Source organism: Diadema antillarum, unplaced genomic scaffold, assembly GCF_040938485.1.
Source record: "Diadema antillarum isolate AM-2024a unplaced genomic scaffold, OU_Dant_1.0 seq00000550_RagTag, whole genome shotgun sequence".
Taxonomy (NCBI): domain Eukaryota; kingdom Metazoa; phylum Echinodermata; class Echinoidea; order Diadematoida; family Diadematidae; genus Diadema; species Diadema antillarum.
This window is the reverse complement of record NW_027271495.1, coordinates 1,186,420-1,202,789: the sequence shown is the minus strand read 5'-3', so window position 1 is coordinate 1,202,789 and position 16,370 is coordinate 1,186,420. Positions and strand designations below refer to the sequence as shown.

General features: G+C 39.7%; 1 pseudogene; it reads right to left on the bottom strand.

Moving 5' to 3' along the window:
* Positions 1-16,370, bottom strand: part of LOC139734914 (uncharacterized) — an 88,717-nt pseudogene that overhangs the window by 17,602 nt on the left and 54,745 nt on the right.

Sequence of the window (16,370 nt, the reverse complement as noted above, 5' to 3'; positions counted from 1 at the left end):
AATTGCTTTCATACAACAAAGAGCAAACAGCCAGATAATAGAGTCAAAATTCATGCTATGCCAGATATATGCTTCAAAAATAATAAATGGACAAAAAGAAAGGATTTGCAGAATCTATTCAAAGAGGGCAATATACCTACCCTCTGGACACTGCTGTGAGCAACTTTCACCAATGAAGCCTGGCAGACAGACACATGTCCCATCAACGTTGTCACAATAGGCATCATTTTCACAGGTGCATGCCTGCTTACATCCGTTGCCATAGTAACCAGCTGCACAGGGTTCACCACACTCCTCACCTTGCCATCCATCTTGGCATGTACACTCCCCTGAAAACAAAGAAGTAATTTGACATTGTTAATCCTTACTTGATATATCTATTTTTCATTCATTATGAGGGCTAGTGACCAGCATGAACATATCACTATCAATACATTATGCATGCATTATACAAGTGCATGCTACACTCGTACAAATACAGTTATCTCATCAATTAATGAGGGCTTACCATTGGTATGATTGCAGGTGGCCCCATTTTGACAAGAGCATAACTCCCTGCATCCATCGCCGTAGTAACCTGTATCACAAGGTAGAGAACAGGCTGCCCCAAGCCATCCTGCGGAGCAGTTGCAGCTGCCATCCAGTGGACTGCAGGAAGCGCCGTTCTCGCACCGACAGGAATGTGTGCAGTTGGGACCAAAGGTGCCGCTTTCACAATGCCGCTCGCATCTGGACCCCATGAAACCAGCATTGCAGAGGCAGGTACCATCAGTGTGCACACAGAGGGCATCGTTTGCACAGTCACACCTCTCTACATTACATGCAGTAATACAGAACATGTATTTAAATGGTACAAGTCCAGATGCATAAATCAAAGCTAATTACCATTTGGTACAAGGAAAGGAATTGCCACATATTTTTACTGGTAATGGTCATGCATGATACATTCATAGCAAAATCCCAACACTAATACGTTTAAATCAACTGTATATTGGTTAATAGGCACTTGACTTTACTCACAGCACATTCAATTTAACTTCTCTTCTTCTGTTATGGCATCACTAACCCATTTTCTGGTATAGTGAGTGTGTGTGTGTGTGGGGGGGGGGGGGGGGGAGGGGTTAAAACAGGTTACAGGATGCACCCAGCTCTTAGCATGGAGTGAACAAAGATGTAACTCTCCCACACGTGTGACCCTCAGTTTACAATAATACACATATAATTATGTCCTATCCGAGAGACAGAGGGTTTTACCTCGTGCCAGAGGGGATGGCATTTTAAGTCCACTCAACCGTGTTCAGCAATACTAACTGGGACTCCAATTCAGCCATTTGAATTAAAGTCAGCCTGGTCAACCTTGCAACCCAATTTCATTTCATTTCATTTCAATTTATTTTCATATTTCTCACATATATCATTACAAAGTATATTGATATGAAAATTATACAGAACATATTTCAAAATAGAACTTCACCGGAATGTTCAAAAGTTTGTCTTGTTATAAACACAACGTCTGTATACATGCGAGTCAAACTAAGGTCATAATGTGAAAAATATGATGGGGCCTGAGTAAAAGCAAGCTTGTATAGAGCCGCAGGTCCCGTGATAAAATCAGATTGGGGAAGTATGAGTACAAATATTTTTTAGACCATACTATAACTGGGGGATCCGATTAAAACAAACAAAATTCAGATCAAATATGTGTTACTAAATAAAATACAGAAATCTGACATAACATGACTGTACCATTTTCACTGGATGATAAAAATTCCCTACTGAAAGGCAAGAGACACTGCATGAAGATATTCTGTCAGAAAGATATTTAAGTATCAAGATATATTCTATCATACTAGGATATCCTATTACGTAATGTATCTAAAAACCAAAAGGATAATGGCGCTTGTTGTACATTCAATCAAAATCCCCGCTTGGGCCCCATGCACTGCTGAAAACTTTGTGTTTAAACACAAGTTGGGTTTCCAGTATGAGGTTCTGATAGGAATAAACAACAAGATGTGATGGGCATCTGGATGTACATTGTAGATCAATACCTGAGCAATTCAGTCCAAAGAACCCCTTCTCGCACACACGACTGCAATCCTTTCCAGTATATCCTGGCCGACATGTGCAAGATCCTGTTACATTATCGCACTTCCCACCATTATCGCACTGGCACCGGTGCATGCACTGAACTCCAAAAAAGTCTGGTATAAGAGAAAAGTTGGAAGAATTAGACTTTGGGTGAACACATAGATAGTTTTAATGATCAACTTTCTCAGAATGAGTATGTTTATACACTGATAATGCTAGTGCAAAGTTTTTTTGTTTTTTTTCCATGTTGTTTAATCAGCCCAAATTGTTGATGTGCTGAATCCAATGTCAAAAGAGCAGTCCCACAATATGCCCAGGAGAGTTAAATTTTGCATATTCTGTATGGTAAAGGGCGGTGTGAAACTATTCAGATCTCCTCTGAAGACCCCTGTCATGAAAGTGCCATTTTGTCACTCCAAAAATCATCAATCTTTACTTGGTGTATACCTTTGCCTGGTTCAATCGTATCTATCCACACCCAAACTTACTTTGAATCATATTTCTTCATTCATTTATTCATGATTTGTAATAAAGAACACATATAAATGTGTATAACTACCTCTATACCCATATTATATACTGGTATATATATATATATATATATATATATATATATATATATATATATATATATATATATATATATATATATATTCATATATATATATATATATATATATATATATACATATATATATATATATATATATATAAATAGAGAGAGAGAGAGAGAGAGATAGAAATAGATATACATAGATATGATATTTGACATACGTGGAAGATTTAGATAGACAGATAGATAGATATGCATGGGCCCAGATATAGCTGTAAGGTTATTTATTGATATTCCTTCCTGCTGATATGAATTTTGTCAAAATCTTAAATAAAGATACAGTAAATGTTGCAGACTCACTCTCTGGACATGACGTTTGGCAGGTGCTGCCCATGAAGCCAGCAAGGCATGTGCAGTGGCCCGTCACTGGGTCGCACTGGCCATCATTTTGGCACTGGCAGACCGAGGCACACTGGGGACCGTACGTTCCATCGGGGCACTGGTCCTGGCATCTCTCCCCATCCAGCCTGGTAGACAGGTGCAGTTTCCATCACGGTGGTCGCACAATGCATCGTTGAGGCACTGACAATCAAAAGCGCATGCTCTGCCGTACTTGTTATCTGTGTATGGGGATATGTCATTGTTATCAGCAACAAAATTACAAAACAGTTATGCAACAAAACTCGCCCACTTTTCTGTAGATGCAACTAAAAAGAAAAGAAAAATCCTCAAGAATAGCACCTACATGTATACATCAAAAGATGACGTTTCCTAGCTGTACGCTCCTATAACTTTGCATTTAATGTTGACAATCAAGAGATTTTAATAAAAACATGAAACACATTGTACTAGCGAATCAACAACTAGAGAAAATAAATCTCATTATATTCTATTAATCAAGTGGGACTGTGACACACTTTTGATGAAACTGTGATGCAATGTATCACATTTAGATGTAATATAACAACTCATTTGAAGTAACAACAGACAACAAGATTGATGTCAAAACGGGAAATATGATAAAGTGCAGTCTCCACTGATTAGCCACTATTGAAAAGTGCATGATAACATTAATTTTGTTGTTGTGTTGTTGTATTTCATTCCATTTTTATTGGTGCCAAAGCTTTGCCAAGCCATGCAATAAATAGTACTCCTGGTCAAAAGTATGCATGCACTAAATCTACACCTTCTAATAACAATGGAAACAGAGATGGAGCTGTGAAAACAAATAAAACAGATATAATAATTTGCTCTCCTTATCTTTTTGAATATAAGCATCATCTTGGATAGGCTTAGTTGGATTCTCTATGGCTCTTTTTTCTTATCACAGAAATCATAAAAAGGTAAACATCATTAAAAAGATGAACATAGTATGAAGTAAAAAGAAAAAATAAACTCCAAGAAAAATTGCATTCAAATCAGAGTAATGTTTCTATTCCGATAGACTGAGACACAAAAGTTTTTGCAGCTTTAGGGATTCTTGTGTGCCCTAATTTGAATATTAGTTATTAAAAGAATTGGAAATTGATATGACCTGCAAAATTGTCATTTCATTTCATTTTTTCATGATTGTGCAAACTTTAGGAAACTGATCATAGGATATCTTAGGATATAAGAGAGGATCAGGCTGACACAGACAAACATCGCCAACATGCACTTAATTCACAAACTCACTGGAGCAGGTGGACAAACAGTACTGTCCTGTATATCCATCAAGACATGTGCAGTCACCAGTGACGTGGTCACAAATCCCGCCATTTCCACACAGACACTCCTGGGTGCAGCCTGCACCATAGTAGCCTTCTGGGCACTGCAGCTCACATAACTGACCTGAGTCATGCGGGCAAATAAAACAAAAAAGTGTTAGTCGTAATATGTTTCATGACTTGAGCAGCAAATGTATAGCACAAAATACCACTTTGATAAATCTTAACATGATATATTTTGACTCTGTAATAATGATACAGTTGTCATCACTTTATCAAGAAGGAAATACATTAGATTTAAAAAAAAAAAAAAAAAAGCTTGTTTGCTCTGTCCCCATGAAGGGTTGTTAAAGGTACTGATATTATACATTTTCACTGATACCTATATCAACAAATCCATTCAGTTCCATTATGTCTGATGCATTCATACTCACACACATATGTGCACACAATGCGTATATAAATATGATTTGATATTAATATTTGGGGAATGGGGGAGAAGTAAAGATTAACATGGTGACCAAATTAAGTCAACTGGAAATGAAATGAAAAAAAATATATATATATTATATATTATACTTGGCGTGGTATACTGCAAAGCTAAGAGTCTGGCTATGTATTATTATTTATCAAGTAATCTGCTTGTGTATGTATACAATAGTCAGACCGTGGAGATACGCTTTGATCTATAAACTCTAGCTACATGATCATTCCCACTAACTAATTGTGTAGCAACACAGTATGCAAAAAATAATGTATACCACAAAGAAAATAAAATGCTATTTCACAACTAAAATCCACATCACAAGGAGGTTCAGGGGGCATTTCATTAAATATAATTATGTCACATATTTTTTTCGCATGAACTGTTATAAGCTAGTGAAATACTCACATCTGATTGGTTGAGAGCAAGATTGTTGGACACACATGTAAAACACTTCATGAAAAATGCCCCCTGAGCGAAGCATATGGACTCACCGATCCATCCACTACTGCATGTGCAGGAACCAGTCACATGATCGCAGGACAAAGAATTATTGGTACACTGACATGCCATGTGACATCCATCGCCATAGAAACCCTGTAGGCAGGGATCTGTGCAGTACTGCCCATCCCAGCCAGGTTGACAGGTGCAGTTTCCGGTCACATGATCACAAGATGCACCATTCCGACAGAGGCAACTCTGGCTGCAATCTTGTCCATACTTTTTGTCTAAATAACAATTTATGATTAAAACACAAATCAAATAATTTCTATACTGATCTATTACTATAATGATTATATTTTGTTTCACAGTGTTTTTGGAAATACAAATGCAAATAATATTTTCTAAGACCAAAAATGGGAAAAAATAAGAAATTAAAAAACAGAAAAAATTACCTCACATTCCTATGAGTTAACAATGTGAAAGTAATTGTAGGTGGCTCGGATTTGCTATGTTTAGAAAAGGAAAATTTTATTTATAGTTGATACAATAAATAAATATAAATATATATATATATATATATATATATATATATATATATATATATATATATAATGTTACTATTATTATTATTATCATTATCATTATTGTCATTATTATTATCATTATTATTATCATCATTGTTTTTGTTATTATTTTTATCATATATCTGTTCATTAATTAATATATTCATCTGCTTATTTATTAATCTATCTTAATTCAAATAGATATATTCACATCTGCCACGACATGGGCGTCACTGGGGGGGGGGGGGGGGGGGGGTGGTGTGCGTGGTGCGAACGCACCCCCCTTCAGACCCTTAAAAAAAAAAAATAATAAATTCAGTCTGCGAGCGACCTCAACGCCGGACACTAAATGATTATTATTTTTCTTTTTTTTTTTTGAAATTTTGCATCGGGGACAAAAACAAAAAAAAAAGAAAAATCGTGGGCAAAAGCAATTCGCACCCCTGGTTCTGGCAGCACATAATAATCATACATAATTATCTAATAGTGCAAGTGTATTCTATACAGTGTTGACTATATACATAGATTTTGGACATCCTTCCCATACTTGGTCACTTCGACGCCACCTCGCTGGTCATATACCTCCCCCAGTCATGAACATAAACCGACACCCTTGACTACCAGTGGCGGATCCAGGGGGAGGGGCACACCGGCGTCCCCCCCCCCTCTAAATTTCCAAAGCGAAAAAGTATAGCTACAAACGGCAGTTTTTGGACTGCAAAATGTCAAAATTTCAAGCTCGCTCGCTGGCATTTAGTCGTAATGCCATTCTCCTGAAGTTGCTGCCAGATAATTGCCGGCAGTTCCACCCGGTGCGCCCCCCCCCCCCCCCCCCTTACTGCAAAAAAAAAAAATATAGCTACAAACGGCAGTTTTGGGACTGTAAAATGTCACAATTTTCAAGCTCGCTCGCTCCGCTCGCTCGCATTTAAATTCTCCTAATATTGCTGCCAGTAATTGCCAGCAGTTGCGCCCGGTGCGCCCCCTCAATTTCGAAAGCGAAAAAAGATATAGCATCAAACGGCAGTTTTGGGACTGTAAAATGTCAAAATTTTCAAGCTCGCTCGCATTTAATCTTTATGCAATTCCCCTGATGTTACTGCCAGTAATCGTCCAGTTGCGCCCGGTGCGCCCCCCTTAATTTCCAAAGCGAAAAAAATATGCTGAGAACGGCAGTTTTTGGACTGTAAAATGTAAAATTTTCAAGCTCGCTCTCTTCGCTCGCTCGCATTTAATCTTTATGCAATTCCCCTGATGTTACTGCCAGTAAATGTCTGCAGTTGCGCCCGATGCGGCCCCCCTTAATTTCCAAAGCGAAAAAATATTGCTACAAACGGCAGTTTTTCTACTGTAAAATGTCAAAATTTTTAAGCTTGCTCTCTTCGCTCGCTCGCATTGAATCGATATGCAATTCACCTGATGTTGCTGCCAGTAATTGCCAGCAGTTGTGCCCGGTGGCATGCGCTCCCCCCTTAATTTCCAAAGCGGAAAAATATGGCTAAGAACGGCAGTTTTTGGACTGTAAAATGTAAAATTTTCAAGCTCGCTCGCATTTAATCGTTATGCAATTCATCTGAGGTTGCTGCCAGTATTGCCAGCAGTTCCGCCCGGTGCGCCCCCTCCCTTAATTTCCAAAGCGAAAAAATATGGCTAAGAACGGCAGTTTTGGACTGTAAAATGCAAACTTTCAAGCGCACTCTCTTCGCTCGCTCGCATTTAATCTTTATGCAATTCCCTGATGTTACTGCCAGTAATTGTCTGCAGTTGCGCCCGGTGCGCCCCCCCCCCCCCCCTTAATTTACAAAGCGAAAAAATATAGCTACAAACGGCAGTTTTTCTACTGTAAAATGTCAAAATTTTCAAGCTCGCTCTCTTCCCTCGCTCGCATTTAATCTTTATGCAATTCCCCTGATGTTACTGCCAGTAATTGTCTGCAGTTGCGCCCGTTGCACACCCCCCCCCCCCTTAATTTCCAAAGCGAAAAAATGTAGGGTGGTAGAAGGCTTCACGGTGCACCACGTATATTCTTTCTGGAGTAAGTGAGTGGCCCTGAAAAGGGCTACCCATTCCCTTGAGAACGGCGAGAACATTGCTCGCCCAAACGTCGGGATTGGGTAGGCCCTTTTCAGGGGCACTCACTTACTCCAGAAAGAATACGTGGTGCACCGTGAAGCCTTCTACCACCCAACGTTCTACCACCACGGAAGCCTTCAAAGATTTCATAGAAAAAATGTAGCTACAAACGGCAGTTTTTCTACTGTAAAATGTCAAAATTTTCAAGCTCGCTCTCTTCGCTCGCTCGCATTGAATCGATATGCAATTCACCTGATGTTGCTGCCAGTACTTGTCAGCAGTTGCGCCCGGTGGCATGCGCTAAACCCCTCACCCTTAATTTATAAGCGAAAAAATATGGCTAAGAACGGCAGTTTTTGGACTGTAAAATTTAAAATTTTCAGCTCGCTCGCATTTAATCGTTATGCAATTCCCTGATGTTGCTGCCAGTAATTGCCAGCAGTTCCGCCCTGTGCGCCCCCTCCCTTAATTCCAAGGCGAAAAAATATGGCTAAGAACGGCAGTTTTTGGACTGTAAATGTAAATTTTCAAGCTCGCTCTCTTCGCTCGCTCGCATTTAATCTTTCTGCAGTTCCCCTGATGCTTACTGCCAGTAATTGTCTGCAGTTGCGCCCGGTGCGCCCCTCCCCCCCCCCCCCCTCTTAATTTCCAAAGCGAAAAAAATATAGCTACAAACGGCAGTTTTTCTGCTGCAAAATGTCAAAATTTCAAGCTCGCTCTCTTCGCTCGCTCGCATTGAATCGTCATGTAACTCACCTGATGTTGCTGCCAGTAATTGCCAGCAGTTGCGCCCGATGCATGCGCTCCACCCCTCCCCCCTTAATTTCCAAAGCGAAAAAATATGGCTAAGAACGGCAGTTTTTGACTGTAAAATGTGAAATTTTCAAGCTCGCTCGCATGTAATCGTTGTGCAATTCACCCGATGTTGCTGCCAGTAATTGTCAGCAGTTCCGCCCTGTGCGCCCCCCCCCTAATTTCCAAAGCGAAAAATATAGCTACAAACGGCAGTTTTTCTACTGTAAAATGTCAAAATTTTCAAGCTCGCTCTCTTCGCTCGCTCGCATTGAATCGTCATGCAATTCACCTGATGTTGCTGCCAGTAATTGCCAGCAGTTGCGCCCGATGGCATGCGCTCCACCCCTCCCCCCCTTAATTTCCAAAGCGAAAAAATATGGCTAAGAACGGCAGTTTTTGGACTGTAAAATGTAAAATTTTCAAGCTCGCTCGCATGTAATCGTTGTGCAATTCACCCGATGTTGCTGCCAGTAATTGTCAGCAGTTCCGCCCGGTGCGCCCCCCCCCCCCCTAATTTCCAAAGCGAAAAAATATAGCTACAAACGGCAGTTTCAAGCTCGCTCTCTTCGCTCGCTCGCATTTAATCGTTATGCAATTCACCTGATGTTACTGCCAGTAATTGCCAGCAATTCCGCCCGGTGCGCCCCCCTCCCTTGATTTCCAAAGCGAAAAAAATATGGCTAAGAACGGCAGCTTTTGGACTGTAAAATGTAAAATTTTCAAGCTCGCTCGCATTGAATCGTTATGCAATTCACCTGATGTTGCTGCCAGTAATTGCCACCAGTTCCGCCCGGTGCCCCTCCCCCCCCCCCCCTCCCTTTATTTCCAAAGCGAAAAAATATAGCAACAAACGGCAGGGTTTTTTTTTTTTTTTTTTTTTTTTTTTTTTTTTTTTTTTTTTACTGTAAAATGTCAAAATATTCAAGCTCGCTCGCTCGCATTTAATTGTTATGCCTTTCTCCTGATGTTGCTGCCAGTAATTGCCGGCAGCTGCGCCCGGTGCGCCCTCCCCCTTTATTTCCAAAGCGAAAAAATATAGCTCCAAATGGTAGCTTGTTTTGTTTTTTTTTACTGTAAAAGATAAAATCCTAGCGACGCCGGTGCCCTTTCCCCGCTTGGTTTCCCTCAACAACAGTAAAAGTCTAGGGATTGAGAGCTTCTTATATTCCAAATGTCTGTCCAAGAAAAAAAAAAAAAATCTCGTTACATTAGTCAAAACGCACCCCCCTCGAAAAAAAGCTGGTGACGCCCCTGCACGATGATGCATTATGATGTGATGACGCGTTTCCTCTTGGGTCGGACAATGGGAAGAGCTGTCTCGCCCGTGTGCAGTATAGAATTGTTGTTTTTTTCTTCTTCTCTCTTTTTTTTTCTAAAAGCCGCATCTTGAGGATTAGCATCGAAGATCTAAAGTCCGCTAATAATTTTCGAGCTGCCCAACATGAAACCTACCTGGGCATTGCTGTTCACAAGTGGGCCCCGTGTATCCAGCAGAACAAGCACAGGAGCCGTCTACAGGGTTACATGTTCCTCCATTGGCACACGCACACTGATGCAGGCACCCTCGTCCGTATGTTCCCGTCGGACAACGCTCGTCGCAGTATCGGCCGGTCCATCCGATCCGACAAGTGCACTCCCCGTCGACGTAGTCGCACAGGGCGTTGTTCTGACACAGACAGGTTTCACTGCAATTTGCTCCATAAGTTCCGGCATCGCACACAGAGTCGCAAAATTCGCCCTGCCATCCGGACAGGCATGAACACGACCCTGAGATAGGATCGCAGTCGCCATTTTGGCAGCTACAGTAACTGGAGCAGTTCACACCATAAAGCCCATCTGTACACAACATACATGACATGGGAAAGATTTGAATCCTTTTAGAACCACGTTCTGCAGCAAGTCAGTACCATTGCGTACAGAAACGTTACCAATGGTGATAACACTGAACGCAATAATGGAAAATTATAATACTAGTAAGTAAAAAATCCTCCCCCACACATCTTCTACTGCCACATGCAGGTTTATATACTTTTTTAAAACAGTGTGGAAATGAAAACTACATAGTTATCTATAGGGTATAGGCCTATATTATTTTTGAAATAATATAATACAGGTAATACACATAAAACAAAAATCAGCAACATTTATTTAATTTGAGTTATTTTATAAAATGGAAAGAAATATAATATACAGTACACATACATAATACTATATATGTATATATATATATATATATATATTCATGTATTTATATATTTCATATTTAGTTATCTATCTATCTAATCGTTTATTTCTTTATTAATTTACTTATTTACTTACTATACTTACTTACAGAGCATTATTGGGGGAGGGAGGTTGCAGCTAGGCCGTATAGTGGGGGAGGGGGTAGTCTTTGGTAATGTTCGTAGTGAAAGGCATGTTTGTTTTTTAATGTGTAATTTCCTTGCTTTTTCGGGGGTTTGGGCACTTCTTCCCCCTTAGGAGCCAAGCAGATTAGGGGGAGGGGGCAGGCTGCAGCCACCCTTAATCGCACAATATGATTATGATAATAATGGTTATAACTGAAACACTTCATCAAAATTGGGCAACGTAAAAGGAAGTTGGCCTCTTTAAAAAAATAAATGTGAAACCTTCGTACCTTGACACACTTGAGCGCAAAATACGCCCTGGAAACCAGGAGCACAAGCACAACTTCCATCCACGTGGTGGCAATCCCCGCCATTCTGGCAATCGCATGTTCGCGAGCAGCCAATCCCGTACGTTCCTTTGACGCACCGATGCTCACAGGAAGTGCCGTTGTATCCTGGAGCGCACACGCAGTCTCCAGTTACGTGGTGACAAGATCCTCCGTGGCGGCAAGAACATTGCGATTGGCAGGCGACACCGAAAGTCCCTTTGGGACACACCTCGTCACAGGATTCCCCGCGCCAACCGGATGCACAATCACACGATCCTAAAGAGGAAATAGTAATATTATATCGACCCTATCAGAAAATCAGAAAATCCAGTTAAGAATTCCATGAAAAAAAAATGTTTCGTGTGTAGTAAAGGTGAAAAGGATCAAGGGCATTCCAAACAATTTTCAGAATTTTACATCATTATAATACATAACTCATTGCAACAGCTCCATGTCGAGATTTGTGGAATTTACCGTGGTTCTTAAGCAGAGAAACAATACTTTGAAAAACCTTAAACAAATTACATCGAACAAGGATGATAGCATAGGAGACTCCGACACATTCAGAAATGTAGTAGTGTAATTCCATTACAATACCGCTTGCTTGCGAGTTCACCTATGCACAATCTATGCATGCCTTCTTTTTTTTCTGCTTCCTTGAGCCCCAACTCATGCATTTTATGGTGACCCTGCCATGTCCTCATCCTTGTTCATTTCAATTTGTTATACATTTTCAAAAATATATTCTTATTCCTCATCCCAATAATCATAAATTCTGAAGCTCTGTCCTCAGTATAACTAACTTATAGTTGTTTAAATGTGAAAATCTGAAAATCATCCGGAGGTCTCCTTTAAGTAAACAAACATTAAGTGAAACCTATAGGCGAGGTACACTGTATTCGACCGCAGATCAAAACCCCATTGAAATTAGATGCCGGAACTGATACAGCATTCACTCTCGGTCTGTAATGAGTAGCTTCTAATTGTAACTGACATTCAAGTTTTTAAGAAAGTGATACGTATAACATGATAGTTACAAGGTGTCGGGTTGCGTGGAAGAAAAAAAAAATGTTAATAATTGGTCGTAAATTCGAACAGTAATGGCACAACAACAAAATAAAACGTAAAACTGATTACCGTGATTCCGCGAAGAGCTAAACAACAATAGAGCACTATAAACAAGCGAGTGATTCTCTCCCGTGATTTCAGACTCTCTCGATTCTGCAACACAACATATTATCTTCTTTATCTTTTCCTAATTTCTTTTCTTCAATACAAATAAATAAATAAATAAATATATATATATATATATATATATATATATATATATATCATTTTTTGTGGGAGAAGTATGATGAGAGTAAAAATTATAGTTGCAAAGAGTAATATAAGGAATACGAAATGACAGATAATCAATAAACAGGAACATAAATTACGTATGACGGTCTACGAAAATAGATAATTTATAAATGGAGTATAAGTTTAAAATGCATGAGATATATCAAAAGAAAGAGAAGCAAGGGGGAAACAGAGAGAGGGAGATAGAGAGAGAGAGAGAGATGAGAGAGGGAGGGAGAGATGCTTGACTGATAAGAAAATTTGCCAGAGGGACTCATGATACCAGCTTAGAAAGCTATCTGTCTGCAGGTTTTTAATATTAAAAAAAAACTAACAAACAAACAAACAAAATAAAAACAGTCACAATTAATAAAGTGTCAACTTAGTGATTTCATTCATATTGAAAAGTTTACAAAAGTAGGCTTACTAAACACGTAACGCGTGTTTTTTCAAAGACACTTCCATGATAGTGATTTTGTTATGAGGTGATGTGGCCGACATGTTGGACTGGAAAGATGAAACGGAAATGCAACAGCGTAAAGTAATTTGGCAACATGTCCGGATTTCCTCATCTCACTTTTATAGTGTGCATTTAAACGGTTAAAATGTGTGAGTGAATAAGGCAGGATATGAGAACATAGAAAAATAAGAGAAGAAGAATACGAGAATAAAAGAGCATAAGAACAAGCAGGAAAGAACGGAAGGGCACGAGGATTCATTATTGACACTTTACACCTACCCGTGACAGAGTCGCAACGACCTCCATTGTTACAGGTGCATCGGCGAGAGCACCCAGGCCCATAGTATCCATGTTCACATGTCTCGTTGCAGTGTGTACCCTGCAAACCAGGCCCACACCAGCAGTACCCTTCGAGAGATACGGATAGCATGAGTTGTTATTCTTCTTCCATAAGTGTGCCAAAATTGGCAATTAGTGAACGCTTGCAAACACATTTTGTTTTTCTGGTAACTTCCCCCTCATGTCCCCACTCTTGTTGTTCGTTATAACTTTATTTGTTTGCTTGATCTTTCTTCCTGTATGTATCTATTATATCAGGATATAAAAGGGCAGTTGCCAAGTCCCGCTTTGGCATTGGAAGCCGGGATTGGAGGACAAATTTGCGAGGAAACTCCAACCACTTTTCAAAAAATAGCCTTCTACGGATCTGATTTACAATCAACACCGCATTTTTTATTCGAAATGATGTAGGTTAACCTGGGGCAGAGTAGACTAAAAATTTTTGTCCAGCCAAAACGGGACTCCAAAACAGAGTAAAGCAAGATTTTTGGTTTGTAATAAATTATTAGTTCAGGACTACCGCTGACAAATGGCAGTAAATTTTGTTTTCAGATTATCAGTTTTATCAATTACTGTGACCTTGAAAGAGAGTATGAAAATTCCATTTTGCCCCAGACCATCAGGGCAAAGTGAAATACAATCATGGGGCAATTTGAAACACCTCTCCTAGAGATTATCCTTCTATGTAAAAGCCTACTTACACAGTTTTAAAATCAAAGAGTATATCTCGGCCCTATATAAATGACTTTTATGGTAATGATAATTTTCCACTGGAGAATTTTAAGAGTTTTGTAAAATTATACTTGAAAATCATAATGTGTAATAATAATTTGAGGAATTTCATGCAATTTTCGTGAACTGTTATGTCACGTGACCAACGCCAGAATAGTGATTGATGACGTGTAAGCATGGGGTCGAGATCAGATTCTGCTAGCGATTTATTCTATATGGAAACTATAATGAGAACATATAGCTGCAGCAAGGCATGCGGCGCGCGGTAGTGTCCCTGACAGAGACACGAGCGTGCGGCCCTGCTGCGCGACCTCAAGCGTTGAAACGTACCAAACTTCATTTTACCTACAAACCCATTAAATGTCATGTTCCACCTTGCCCCGTCCACTTTGCCCCAACCATGTATAATTTTCCCGACATGCATCACTGTGACGTCGGCCAATATTTGCTAGCCCTGATACCAAGATTTATGGAAGCTTTGACCAACGCATCGTCACTCCGGTTTTCCAGATATATATAATAATTTGGCCTAAAATATATAATTATTAATCACTGGTTTTATAATTATCATTTATTGGTTTTGAGGTATGAAAAACATACATTTTCCGTCATGCAATGACTTACTTGCACGGCTCTAATATCAAAAGATGTAGCCTCCCCAGAGGGTTCTTGGTGCATGAGCTTTAGATTTAGATTTAAGACTTAATATACAAAGGTTTAGTGGAGGTGTTTCACTTTGCCCTGTGTTCCTCTTTGCCCCGGTTTCCCTACCGTTCGTATAGTGGACTCTTGCATTCACGAAGTTCTCGGGACCGGCAGTTTTCTTTAGTTATATCGAAATTTCGTTATAAACGAACAAAATAAACAACAAAACATAGAACGGATAATGTGGTGGCCTGACTTTTGAATTCGTTGTAACCGGAACTTCGTTTACAGCCGTGTTAGGTATACCCGCGTTCGTCATAACGGGATCGCACTGTATTGATCGTACTCTCCCACATTTGCATTAGTTCGAATCCGCCACTCCCCACTTACTGATGTATTGGCGGAAAAAATGTCAACGTGAATCAGATTCACATTCACTTTCATATGTTACTAATCGTTACCAAGAAAACACAAATAAAATAAAAAAATCTGTTAAGTACATAATGGTCAAAATGTTATGATTAAGGAGAAGTATTCTTGACTGTTTTTAGAACTGAAGACCAAGAGTGACAGCAACCACTTGATGAAATTCAAAACCGAAAGAAGGTGCAATGGCACGCTTCTTGCGAGATATTTGAAGCTCTCCAAGGTATATAGCGGAGATAATGATGATTATATCTTAATGACTCATGCTGTTTGCATATGTAATGCTGGGAATATAAACACCCGAACAAGGAGGGGGGGGGGGGAGAATTCAGCATTGATACTGAAAATTATTATAATGAAATGAATGAGTCAATGTTAGGTCTGAAAACAAAGACAAACATTAAAAAAAGTCTCTATATTCATGCAGTGAAAGTCACGCTCTATTTCAGTTTATTCTTGCCGTCTTCATTACTGTTGTTGTTGACGGATTAAAATCTTATATAAAGAAATTCTTGGAAACCACTTCCTTTACTGACATGGTTAGTGTACTCCAATATAATGACATGGTTTCGCTTGCTGCAGAGCTATCAAATTGACTTTGGTTGAGTAAAAAGCATCTTATTAGCCTTTTATGAGCACGCAACTAGAGGTAATACTGTATAATAGAAACTGTAATGTTGCTGTTACATCTTCTCTTGGATATCATTTTGATGATTTTTGTTTTCTATCTTCCTTTCCAATACAAAGATATCAAAGGTTCCACATATAATAATTACTCACCTGTAAATCTGTCGCACGCTTCGAAATGTACGCAAGCGCACTTCTTCATGCAATTAATCCCGAACGTGCCGTTTGAACAGGGGTCGTCGCACCTTTCTCCAGTCCAGCCAGCTCGGCAGACGCACGAGCCGTTCACTGCCTCACAAGAACCTCCGTGGCCGCAGTCACAATGATAGGAGCAGTCTGAAGAGGGCAACAAATTCAATATCAGATGACTTTTGCCACCAACAGATGCCACGGACTTTGCCTCACCCATAGATATTG